We start from the raw sequence: 12,749 nt of genomic DNA, 5'->3' as shown, positions 1-12,749 counted from the left end.
GGTCAAGCTGACATTTGTGTTCTCTGTCAACACAGTATTTGAGTCTAATACTGTATTTTCCCTTCTTTCCAGTGAACAATCTGAACCAAAGGATATCGTCATCTGAATGTTTTTGCTCAGATATTTAAATGCTAGTAGGGAAGATGACTATTGACTTTTCACTTAAATGATATAGTCTTCTGCAAAAATCAATTTTCCTTATATATTCACCAGCTGTATTTAAGAACTAGCACTTGGCTAGCGCTTTTCAGGATTTAAAATAGAAAAATCTCCCATGCAGTGGCTTTCCTTGAGAGATATCCAACACTTTACAGTCACATTGGTCTGTTTTTAGATAGAGGAGAATTAAGGCACAGCTGTAGAAACTTTTCCCAGGTAGCTCCAGGGGCTGAAGCAGGCAGGAAAAGAGAAACCAAGTCAAAAGGAGAAAACCAAGGGTGCTGTACCTGTCCTGCTGGACTGTCTTATCATTAAGTAAATCTGTTCAGTTCACAGGAGTCTAATTTCTGCCACCAGGAGCCTGTGTGTTCCATGTTCCCTGACAGACAGACAGATGCACCCTTTGCATGTCTGCGTTACTTTTGGTATCAGTGCGAACGGAAGGTCTTACTCAACCTTGTCTTGAACACAATCCCAAAAGCATCATGAACAGCCTCTTAAATGCATATGATCCATCTTGATTTTCTGGATGAGTCAGGAAAAAACACTGGGAATTTTTTTCTGACAGGTGTAAGCCAATTGGTATGGAGAACCAAAGTCTCTAAGGCATTTCCCTGGCCCCTAAGGAGCCCCCTGGCTTCCAGCCATTGGCTTTCTGTCGTCAGCTGCATTCTGTTTCTGGCAGTAGTACGCCCCAGGAAAGAGCACAAATCTTTCTCCCTGTGAATTAAAGCTCACAATTCTGTGTAGTTAAAAATCCTCCATTTTTATCTTTAGCCTCATGAATTTTATTCCCAGTCTTCCTGCACATTTGTTGGTTTTGGAGAAGGGTCCTGACATACTTTTTGTAATTTAGCTGCCCTGCTCAGAACCAGTTGCACACATTTCTTTTAGAAAATATTTATGGGTGGCAGGCTGGCCTTCCTCTGGTGACTTCTTCTTCCATTTATTTTCCTATTTGAATTTCTTATGTTGATCTTTGAAATTGCAATGTCTGGTTGTTCTGTAGAGTTTCTGGGTTCCCAGTCCTGGGTTTTGCACAGATAACACATCCCATGGTATATTGCAGGAGTCAAGTCTGGAGAGGTTTGGGCATGATGTCTATAAGAGGTGGCTTAGATGGCTCTAAGACCTAAGACCTTAGATAGTACTAAGGTCAGTCTTCTGAGAGGACTGAAACTGACTTCCACTGAAGTCATGGAAGTAGTAATCTCATTTATTTCTGGTAGACTCATAGCAAGAAGCCTCCTAGAAAACAGTAGGATTATTTTTGCAGAGTAGGTTATTAGCATTGACCCTGGACTGTGGCAAAACTGAGACATAAAACTTTTCGTCTACAAAACAGCTCTTAAGGTTGTAACCAAACCCTTACAATTGCGAGACATGGCTGCTCAAAACTGGGTGTGGGTACAAGAATACAGCTGATATCTCAGAACTAAATTGTTGGTTTGTAGAAGTTTGGAACTGCTAATCTCAAGAAAACCCAGGCTCAGTAAAAGGCTTGACCCTTTAGAGGCTGCACTCAGCTGAGAGACCAGTCCTTGCTTTCCTCCCAGAACTGCAAAATTACAACTTTCAGGTCACGCTCTGGAAGTGATTGGGTGTAATGTGTACCTTTTGCATGACATAAACGAGCTAGATGAGATGATCAGGTACCAGCATGGCCTCAGGTCTTAGTTAAATACTGAGATCACCACAGTGTGTGCTTATGATGATTTCTCCTCCTCCGTCTCCTGTCTGCTGAGGAAACTACTTTTCTTGTGTCTGTTCACTGTAGGTGTTGGCCAAGTGCTCCCAACCTACCATCACTGTGACACTGTATTGCCACAACTTGGGTTGCTTTCACCAGTCAAGCACTGCCTGTGTTAGCATTAGGAAGGTGAGGTGTTTAGGCTAAGTTCATCTAGACTCCTCCATAGCTGGTGGAGAAAGTTGAACACCTCCAGAATGTAATTCATCCCATCCAAAAATAGATGTCTAAGACAGGAAGAATGAATCACTCTCTGGGGGTTGGTGCACATCTCTCTGTTCACTGATGATAAAAGAAGTCTAGACAATTATCTTAACCTAGACACCCAGCTGTAAGCCACCTTCAGCTGCGTGAGATCTAGCTGTGCTTTCAGGTCCCTAAAGACAGATTTCAACCCCCCTGTTCAAATGTGAAGTAGCTTTCTGATTTCACAGCAGCTTTCAAGCTGAAGTCACCGACAATCAGAATCTCAGTGAGCCACATATGGCAGTTTTACCATAACTGAATAGCTTTTTAATGAAAGGGTTTTTACCCTCAGTCCCATCTGGGAGTTATCCATGAGATGCTGATGATGGTTTGAGAAATATTTCTTTCTATTACTTGCTGAATCATTGCCACCATTAAGTGTTGCTGCATAATTTCCTCATGAGGAGTCTGTTGCATGTAGATAATACTCAAAATGTGGTCCCCATTGATTACTTTGATTGAACACACCACACACGATGTCTGCCATGAGCAGGAGCACAGCTCTTCAGCTGGTAGTTGCAAACGCTCGCATTTGGGAGTTCATTTCTCACGGTCTGAAATTCATCTCTCATCCTCGCTCTTGCTTTCCCATGAGCTCGATTGTTAAAGCTTTTGGGGAAAGGCAGACAGGGAAAGGCAATGGATGACTGCAGAAGGCAACAGAGTAGCAAGACCATAAGGAGCATCCATGAAGCCTCGGAGGAGACCACAGTGGAGGCAGCTGAGAGGAGAGAAAGCCTCCAGCACTGGACAACCAGAGGGCTCCCATATCCACTGCTGCAGTTCCTCATTGCCCACCTTGTCCCTTGGAGATGACCATTGCAGGAGCAAAGCTGGCTGAGCAGTCCAGGGTGCTTGGATGTTGGCTGCTCCCCTTTCCAGCCCACATCTTTGAGCAAAGCCACCTCCAGCTGGTGCTCCCATGAAGAGACCAGACAGTGAGCAGAGGCAAGCACAGCCCAGCTCCAGCCCCAGGCCTTGTCCCTGCTCCCAGGGGGTGATACCTGTTCCTGTTTGATTGCAGAGCAGACAGGTGAGGATGATGATGTCTCCAATGGGACAAATGGCTCACCAGCAGAGTTGAGCAGATGTGTTGCTCCATGGGCAGGGTGAACTGGTGGAGAGGAGACTTCATGGTGCCAATTTATGTGTCTAAAGCTTCTAGCTGAGGCATGTTAGAAGGTTTGCAGACTATGCACCTTCGGCATCTCTGCAGAGAAGAACATCTTGGCTCACCTTGATATACATGAAGATTTAACTCCTTTGACTTTTGCTTAGAGGTTATATTTTTCCCTTGCTGTTTTAAAAAATTCAATTCAATGTGGAAGCACAGTCTTGGAGGAAAATACTGAAACTTATTGACCAATATGGTTAATGGAAAACATTCCCTTTTTCAAGATGTCTTTTGTCTCTCTCTTAAGGGAGATGGCAGTAAGTTTGAATGAATAATGAAATGTTTGGGGTTTTTTTGCATGTGTATGTGAATTTTCTAGTTGCCAGGAAAAATAATTTGCCCAGTGATGCTACAGGTGTCTCCTTGGCTCCCCTGCCAAGACATCTGCCCATTGCTGCCTGCAGGAGCCCTCAGTAGAGTCCAGGCTGAGGCAATGGATGTGTTTCTCTCTAGGACTTCCCTGCTTCATCCCTCGCTGTGTCAGCGCTGAACACAGCCTGCCGAGATTCGAGCAGATATTCAAGGAAAGGTTCAGGTTCTCACCGAGCTCAAACTATTGTACAAGAAATACCCTGAAGCAAAAACAGATCCGTGAGACACCATCACACCGAGTCACTTCCCCCACCCCGGCAGGCACCATGCAGTACCAGACAAACTCCTCCAGATAGGATCCAGGCAGAGATGTTTGCTTAACACAGCAGCTCTTTGAAAAGGCAAATAAATGGACACTGAAGCTACACAGACGTGTCACTGTGCAGCGATTTCCGTTTAGCATTTACGTTTAGTGCCAGGAAACCCTGACTCATGAATATGAAATCAGAAGGAAAGGAAGAAAGCAGTTGTTCATTATTAGAGCTTCGAATTGGGCATGTGGTGGAAATTAGCACTAAAAACATGCAGGTTAAAAAGAGAGGGGCTGGCTCTGGTGGTCCAGGAGGCTCGAAGAGCCTGGTTCTTCAACCAGGGGATGTGCTTTTGTGGAGCACTCTCTGCTCTCGGGCTTTGCCCACGGGGTGTTGCTGATAGAGGGGAACTCTGAACCTCAGGGTTACCCATGATGAGGCTCTTGCTCATATAGACGTGGGGGAAAGCTGGTCCTGAATATTCTTGGACATCCTCTAAATTTATGCTGGGGCAATGGTGAGCAAAGGCGGGGAAGAAGAACCACTTAATAATTATCAGAAATAAGAGAAATAACCAAGAGCAACTTCCAGGAGAAAGGATTAACCTGATGGAAATCCTGAGGTCCCAAAAAGAAAGCTCACATTAATTGAGGTTCAGTGGGGTAAAAATGAAGGAACCCACAGCCTTGATCCTTCTGAAAGTGCCTGTTTCTGTCCCATACCTGCACCCTAGAGCTGAGAAAAGCCTCTGTGAGCCTGGGGCAAGTCTGGCTCCCTTCAACACAAGCTATCTTTCTTCCAGCCATGAAGGTGGGACACCATCCTTCTTTCTGCCCCTGTTTCACCTTGAAAAAGCTGAGCTTGTTCTGCCTTGAGCCCTCAGTGCCAGGCCCCCAGGAGGGATGTGAGTCAGAATCACAGCATTATGGAATACCCATAGTTGGAAGGGATCCACAAGGATCATCGAGTCCAGCTCCTGGCCCTGTACAGGACAACCAACCTCAAGAATCACACCATGCACCTGAGGGCACTGTGCAAACTTTTTTTGAACTCTGGTAGGCTTGGAGCCATGACCACTTCCCTAGGGAGCCTGTTCCAGTGCCTGAACACCCGCCGGGTGAAGAACCTTTTCCTGAAATCTCTGAGAAGAGTGATGCTATCGCAGCAAATATTTTTGATGGTACGAGGAAGGAAGAAGCAAATAAAGATATTGCTGCAGGGCAGCAAGGGCTTGATTTCCAAAGCAGCTCCTTGCATCGAACCCTGGGAGCAGCTCAAGGCAGTAAGGAAGTGTGTCATCCCCACTGGTGTCTTCATCTGAAGCTGCCCAGCTGTGCTGTATAAGTACCCCTCTGTTTCCTTGCATTTTGGTAATTCCAGTGCCCTTAAAATGTTACAAGAGCTAATCTATCAGCGTGGGGCACAGCGGCTCACGGTGAGAGCAGAACACTCAGCAGATCCCCCCACCCTGGAGGGTATGAGGTGCCAGGCAGGCTGGGCAGGAGGTTGGATGATGGGTTGGGTGGGCAAATGCACATGAGACCGGACAGATCTGCCAAGTGTCCCTGTGCCACCTCTGCCCTCGGAGACAACACCAGATCATGGCTGTTTTGCAGACCCAGGCTTTGCCCTGAGGTTGGGCCATGGGAAGCTGCTGGCAGGGCTCTGCTCCACCCCGAGCAGCTATGACAGCTTCAGAGAGTTGTTAGCAAGCAAGGCGCGCTTGACGTGAATAATTAAAACACCTGCTGTGCTTTTAAATAGTTCAGAGCCAGCCTTGGAGCTGCATGTGTGAGCAACGGCTGCTGTCTTTGGAGGAGGCCAGAGGAAAGAGGAGGGCCGACATCCAGTGGAAAATTAAGGGCTTGATACTGCTTCTGGCAGGAGGAGGGATGATGCTGGCAGCTTCCACAGGAATGCAGGCAGTCCCTACTCCTGAGTGAGACTGGAGGCTGACACAGCTCTCCTTGCTGATGAACAGGCATCTTGGCACAAAACTCTCCTAAGTGTCCTCTCTGCCAAAGGTTTGAGCAGCAGTGGAGCTCAGCACCCATCCTTCCAGCTGCCCCAGGGCTCTCATGCTGGTTCAGCTCTCCAAACCTGTGGGATGAGGACACAGAGCAGGGGGATGGGGACAGCAACACAGCCTTGGGGACAGTAAGTCACTCCACCAGCACTGGTAGCATGGGGCCCCTCTCCTCAGCACACAGAGGTGGGGTATGGGGAGGATGCGCTGTCTTTTCCAAAGATGCCATTTCCCCAAGATATCAGTTTGGCACTGAAATCAAAACAGTTTCTGCATGAACAATTAACAAAGAGTTTCCTGCAGTCTCTCAGCAGCCGGACTCCCTCCATTCCTGTGGTGCTGTTGCTACTCCCAGCTGCCTCTGAGTTTTTAACAGAATAGCACTGAAGGCCCCTGTCCTCCACCACGGAGGAGCTTCATGGAGCAGGGGAAGATATGAAACACTGTGTTGGTGTCAGTGCCGCTGGAGCGTGGAGCTGGGAAGCTGTAAATCATCTCTTCTTGTGAAAAATTGAGTTTCTAGGCAGGAGATGGAGGGAAAAATGACATTCCCCATGAGTTAGTTTCAGATTGAATTAAACAATTGGTTGACCATAGCTATATTTTTTTCTATATATATTTTTCCATGGAGAGCCTGGACAATTCTAATTTGGGGTCACTGTGATCTTTTTTCCTCTTTTTTTTTTTTTTTAGTTCAGCCAATGATCCAAAAAATCAGCTATTTTCACAGCTTTGCCATGAATACCTCCAGGGCAGGTGAAAGCAAAGTTTTTAGTATAGACAGGGAAAAAAAAGGCTGTTAGGGGACTGGCACGGTGAGGGGGGAGGGAGACCTGTGGGCTGGTAGCTTTGCAACAGTGTGTGAGCAGCATCCTGATGGTTGGTCCATTCCCTGGTCCCATGTGGGGAGTAGGAGCTGCTGCCTGCCCCCCTTGCCCATGGCTCCTTGCCCAGGAAAAGCGAGGGCTCCTGAGCTGAAGATCAACAAATTAGTCTTCTTCTCCCCCATTGCAGAACGCTATCCATCTAAAGATTTCCTTTAATTTAGAGCCGTGTAGAGTTTGAAAAGCCCTTCAAGTTCGCTTGGGCTGATGAATTGGTAATTGAGTGTACCTGGATGTCGGTGCCGGCTCTGCCTCTCTCTGCATTTGTATCAGTCCGTGTTTGTTTTCTCGAGCTGTAAATCACTGAGAGCTTGGAGAGGCTTTTATCAAATCCTGCTAGGAGCCAGTCACTTTCCCTTTCACAAACACATTGCTAATGCCACGTGGAACCCACTGGCTTTGCTGCTCATTTAAAAACAATGAGGATGTTATTAAATGGGAAAAAAAAAATCCTTAGCAACGGGAGAGAAGGAGGAGGAACAGAATTGCTCCTGTCTCTCCGGTTTTTGCTCCTTTGGTCTAATATCTGTCCCATTGATCTCCTAATATGCTCTGCTTTGAAAGCCTGATTTATTGTCCCTCACTCTCTTATCTCCCTGTGTGTCTCAGTGTGATAGAGCACACATTGTTCTTGGCTTCATTAGCCACCAGCAGGTCGGCTGCCACCCTTGGTCCAGCCCCACGAGCTGCTTCCCCCTCCTGGGCTGCACACCTGTGCCCCTTTCTCCACAGCCTCTGGCCTGCCCCGGCCAGCATTGGGCATGGAGAGTTAAGCAGGTTGTTTGAAGGAGTCAGGCTCTTCCTCTCAAGGTCTCCAGGTTCTCCAGTGTGTCCTTGGAGTCCACCTCTCCAGTGGCCTCTGAAGATACCTGTCCTTCTCCATCAGCTGTAGAGGACCACGTTGTCCATATCCATGGCTGATACTCAGTCCAGTCAATGTGCTCCAGTGCTGACAAACATGACAAAGGGAATTTCAGACACTAGAGGTAACACTCTTGATTTGCATTTCTTGGGGCCATTTCAGTCCCTCATCCAATGGAGGAGCTGGAACAGCACCCCGTGACGGGTATAACCCATCCACCCAGCCTACATTTGAATATAGATTTTCAGTGAACTGTTATAGTGCTATTTGCTCAACAGAAAAAAATGGCAAGTTAAATCCATTGACAGAGAAATGTGAGAACTTTGCAATCTGCATGTGAACATTTTGTGAGCATAAAATGAGGTGAAGTTTGCCAAACCGATTATTCATTATGAATTGTTCATTCAGCTCTAATTGCTTGGGTCTAGCTGTTGTTAGAAGGACTGTGTGATGCCTTTGTAGTACGCAACTAAGGTCAGAAAAGTGTTGGTAGAAATTACTTCATGTTAAGTCAAGCTTTTCTTTGGGTGTAATGGTGCTGTTCCTACTTAGCTTAGAAAGAGCAGTAAATGATGCTGCCTGGCTTCTTCTTGGCCCTATGCAGCCCAGGTAGCTAATGGAGGGTGAGTGGTGCCTTATTGGCTCCCACTTTCTCTGTAGAAGGAATAATTAAATTCACCTCCAGAATCCCCATCTTCTCATATGTGGCACCATGCAACTTCCCTGCATTTTAGCTAAATGGATTAGAGATTACGCATGCCAGGATCACTGATGAGAAAGCACAAGCTAGAAAGTAACTGTTTGGCTTTCAGATTCCAGCTGGTATTTGCAAGACTTAGGTTTAGGAAAATCACTGCTTTTTTTGCTCTTAACCTGACAAACTTTGCCTGGAAACCCAGAGGAACAAGCACCAGGGAGCCCCACCGTCTGTCTTCCAGCAGCAATTTCTGAAATGGAACAACACTTTAAAGTCTTGCCAGTTCAGCCTTTCACTTTACAGAATATGTGCCCATCTCTAAAATACCAGGTTATTTTTCCTTACCCCCATAATATTCCCATCCAACATTCACTCTCCTGGAAATCACCAATTCAACATTCACCTACCTGCATTCAAATACCTGTCATTGTTCTTGTGCTATTGCCCTTCTCCTTCCAATTTAGAGATTATATTTCATAACTGACCTCCAACTACCTATTGCCTCCCCGTGACACTTCTCACCCTTGTCTATCTGATTGATTAGTCTATTATGCTCTCCACTCTTCTGATGACTTACAGGTTGCCCTGTATCTGTCACAGGCTTCCTTTTGTTCTCTAATATTCTTGGAGTTTTGAACACCCTCCAGCTGCCATTCTCCCTCTCCATTTCCTGGCCTCTATCTGCCTCTCTTACAAATATCTGCTTTGGAAAAAGGAGAAGAAATCTTTTGTGAAATAAAGCCCTACCCGCTGTGAGTTCACACATATGCTGGTAAAAACCACTTTTAAGACACTGTCATTCTCAATGGGGCTCTTTATTTTCTTTGCACCATTTGGAGGTAATAAAACGTCACTAGACCAGGCCGTGATCAGTGACATGGCTTAGAAGGCAGCTTTCCCCAGAAAATTTCCTCACCTGCATAAGTCAATGACACAGCAACAGAGAGGGAGTGATGTTGTGTTTAAAGATGTGTTTGGGTAGGAGGGTTTTGCCTCTGCTGGGGGAGAGGTCTGGGACGTGTCCCAGATCCATCCATCTCCCTGCGCTTGTCAGAGGTTGTCCAGCTCTCTGATATTGTTCCAGGCTTGTCCCAGCTCTGTCCATCACTCTGACATTTAATTAACTGCCCTGTTCTCCTGGATCTTGCACTGGATTTGTGTTGTCTTTCTGAAATACCTCTTAGGTCATGACTGAATATTACTAACAGGAGGAGTAACAAAATGGTTGTCACTAATATTGCTATTATTGTTATTATGTTGATGGTAATAAAACAAGACATTGAATACCATGAAGATGAGCACTGTTACGCTCACTGTCACTCCTCCTTGCTATACTGGTTTTCTCACATCACAGGTGAGCAGGAACTGACAGCAGTGGGAAGCATAGAGAGCCCTGACCAGCCAGGCATCCAAAAGTAATAGAAAAACAAGGAGGGGGTTGGAAGTGACAACTGAGAGCAATAAAATCACACTTAAGATTTAAAAAGACGTTTATGAGACCAATCCTGCAGTGTAAGGATGATTATTAAGCTAATTAAAACCTGTCCACGCTGGGTGGCTGATGCTGGTGGTGGCAGTGGCTCCTCACTCCTCCAGGAGCTCAGTATTGATGTCTTGTACCATCTGCCCTGTGCATGCCCAGAACTATCCATCTTCCTTGCATCTTTTTCCATCACTGTCTGGCATTTGTCCCATTCTTTTTACTTCAGTCCCAGATCCCCTTCCAGTGAATTTCTTTTCCCTTTTCATTACTCTGTTGAGCAGCTGATCTCATTTGGACCTCCTTTTGGTCCTCCTCCCTTTCACCTCTGGTCTCCGTGTCTCTGTGTTCAATCCACAACTTGAGCAGCCATGCTCAAGCCATCCTTGGGATGGCTTCATGTTAATCAAGCCATCAATCAATCAATCAATCAATCAATTAATCTTTTATGCCCCCTGGTGAAACTCCCTCTTATATTTTCTCTTTTTTCCTTGCAGTTCAAATACTGGGCTTGGTGACCACCTTGTGGGATCCCAAATGCTGTGTCCAGTGTGAGTCCCAGCCCCTGCAGACAGCAACTAGGAGACCTTCATGACTGTAGCCAGGACCAGCAGTGACACACAGGCTCAAAGGTAAGAGGTGACCTTGTCAGTGGCATCTCTGAAGTGAGAGAAGTAGCTGGTGTGAGACAGCTGGCCGTGAGAGAGAGCCAGCAGGGATGGAGCAAGTCTTTCTGGGGAGGTTTCCAGTACCAGGAAATCCTCCCCAGGAGGGGATGGCAAAAGGGAGCCTCATGGCATTCATTTCCAGTAGGGAAGAGAGACAGTGATCCAGGGTTGTGTTTCTCACATTGCTGTTCTTGGGGTGATTCCTGGTGGGACTCTGAGTGATGTCCAAGTGTTGACCTTCCTGGGGAAACCCTGAGTGGCTGAGCTGCAGCTACTGCACTCCTGAAAGTGTGGTAGCAGTGAAAGTCATCATGGTTGTATTTTCAATAGTTATTTATTTAAGACTGGATTCACATTCTTCTTTTGAGATTTAAGGAATATGGAAAAAGCACATTTTTTCCCTGCAGATGAGAAGTGCAGTGTGTGCCTCCATCACAACTTCTACAAAATTCTGTTTTACAAAGCAGAAAAAGAGGATCAGATTGGTGTTGGTTTTGTAACTCAGTTTTCTAGGACCAGATTTTGCCCCATGTTTCCTTGAAATGACTAGCTGTGCTGGGCACTTAGAAATTTTCTCTCTCTTTCTCATCTCCACCCTGACATTATGAAAAGGGTTTTCATCAATCCATTCAAAGAAGGAGATAACTTTTGTATGAGAGTGCACAGTCGACAGGGTTGAGTTTTTTGGATAGTATATAATTTTTTTTACACTGTTATTTAAAACATGCTTTTTAAGAGGACAAAAGGGAATAGCTTAATGGAAACAAATTTCTGTAGCAAAATGTGCAGCTGGATAAAAAAAGATTATTTCTGTTATTGCTTGGGTAGACAGGTGAATTTGGAATTTGAGTACAAAAGGTGTTAAAAAGTCTGCTTAAACTTCCTTTCAGTGTTCTGTTGAGATTGAAAAGAGTAATTTTTGGAGAAAAACTTTTTCTCTGAGCCTCTATTTCCAGCATTGTAAAATCTATAGGAGCGGCCCTTTGCCACAGCCATTATCATGTTTTCACCTTTTCTTCTTCCACCTCATTTGTCCTTTTTTGAGAAAAATGTAGTGCTGGTGAAAGGCAGGCAGGTCCATAGGTTGGAACTGGTCTGGAAGGGACGGACAGCAGGTGCTGGGGCATCCCTGAGAGCCAGACCAGACCATGAGGATGCAGTCCCTGATGGGAGGGAAGGAAAGATGGACAGACTGGCCTGGGGATAGTCAATTTGAAAGCATCTACAAGTCTACAGCTCTTGAGACCACCTTTCCAAAATGACTTTTAACCAATTAGGAACCTAAACATCAATGAAGATAAGCAGAGCTTAAGTAGTCAGGTTCCTCAGGGCAGACACAAATATCTCAGCAATGCAGATAGATAGACAGTTTGCCTGTCCTGATGGATCCAGACCCAGAGCCAGGCAATGAATTACAAATATAAGTGCCAAAACAGCAGGCTTGGGACACAAAGGATAAAAGACAGTTGTGTTATTTGAGCTGATAAGCTCTGTGTCTCGTCTGGAAGATGCCGGCATCAAAGGCTCCTGCAGGGATTTTACAATGGAGTGTTATACCATCCAGCACTGAGTTAGTGAAGATGTAAAATGGGCCTTGCAGAGAAAGCTTCATGCCTGCCACAAAGGAGCAGAATAAGAGTTTGTTTTGAGAACTATTAGGCTGAATAATTTGGGATTGATCTCCATGGACACTGTGAGATATTGCTCCCCACAGAGCAATGATTGCCATTAGTGTCTCAGCTCCCTGCCTTCTTCTTCCTTCTTCTCCCCAACCTTTGCAAGGGCTGGGTCAAATGCTGCCCAGGCAGCATGAACAATATTTCCTCCTTTTTGGTAATTATTGTCTCTTCTATTCATTCCTCAGAAGCCTTTTCATAAGCAAGAGGTATTTTCAAAGGTTGTAGGCATTCATCTCAATGTACATTTTCATGGCTATTCTCCTTGGAAGAGCCAGAGAGCTAATTTACTTTATTAGACCAAATGAAAGGAGCTTATGGAGGTAGCCTTGTGCAAGGGGTCAGGGAGCTAGACAGGAGAGACCTTTGAGACTGCCACTGAATGTCTTGCAGGAACTGAAAAGTAGGTTTTGCTGTTTAGTTTGGTGCTGTTCTTCCTTACATTGTGCAAGCTCCCTTTCAAGCACCAAGTGCTGAGATCTTTTGCATGGTCCCATCACTGGC

The 12,749-nt window shown here is 45.7% G+C and overlaps 1 protein-coding gene across 5 annotated transcripts in view; it reads left to right on the top strand.

Moving 5' to 3' along the window:
- ELFN1 (extracellular leucine rich repeat and fibronectin type III domain containing 1) overlaps positions 1-12,749 on the top strand; it is a 105,238-nt gene that overhangs the window by 48,288 nt on the left and 44,201 nt on the right. For all 5 annotated transcript variants that reach the window (XM_051777163.1, XM_051777180.1, XM_051777147.1 and 2 more), the window contains exon 3: positions 10,399-10,533. The gene's annotated coding sequence lies outside the window, so the exon portion shown is untranslated. The remainder of the gene's footprint in view (positions 1-10,398; positions 10,534-12,749) is intronic.

The sequence above is a fragment of the Manacus candei genome, unplaced genomic scaffold, assembly GCF_025592945.1.
Source record: "Manacus candei isolate 608988 ecotype Guabito, Panama unplaced genomic scaffold, ASM2559294v1 h1tg000002l, whole genome shotgun sequence".
NCBI lineage: Eukaryota > Metazoa > Chordata > Aves > Passeriformes > Pipridae > Manacus > Manacus candei.
This window is presented reverse-complemented; position numbering and strand designations above follow the sequence as displayed.